A 375-nucleotide genomic window follows, 5' to 3' on the forward strand; every position below is an offset into this window, starting at 1 on the left:
TTTTACATTTCTTTTAATTCTTTTTAATATTTTATGATATTCTATATGTTCTACAGTGGTAGAAAAGTGTTAGAAATGAATTTATTTTACGGCAAACAGATATAAAAACTGGAGTGATTTACACGATGTAAATGTTTTCTACATTCGGATAAAGAGTATTTTACTTGATTGAGTTTGAATGACAGTCGTCCATCTTTATTGAAAACTTATGCATAATAGAGTAATGTTTATTCAATTCTCAATAGTACTCGACTTAGAATTAATCGCTATTAAATTACTTAACACGTCACTAAAGGGTGACTTAGCTCCTGTTACAATAGGAAGTTAAGAATGTTTTGCAGCCTGCAACACTACGAGATATCTGATATAGAGGGC

The sequence above is a fragment of the Limulus polyphemus genome, unplaced genomic scaffold (assembly GCF_000517525.1).
Source record: "Limulus polyphemus unplaced genomic scaffold, Limulus_polyphemus-2.1.2 Scaffold485, whole genome shotgun sequence".
Classification (NCBI taxonomy): domain Eukaryota; kingdom Metazoa; phylum Arthropoda; class Merostomata; order Xiphosura; family Limulidae; genus Limulus; species Limulus polyphemus.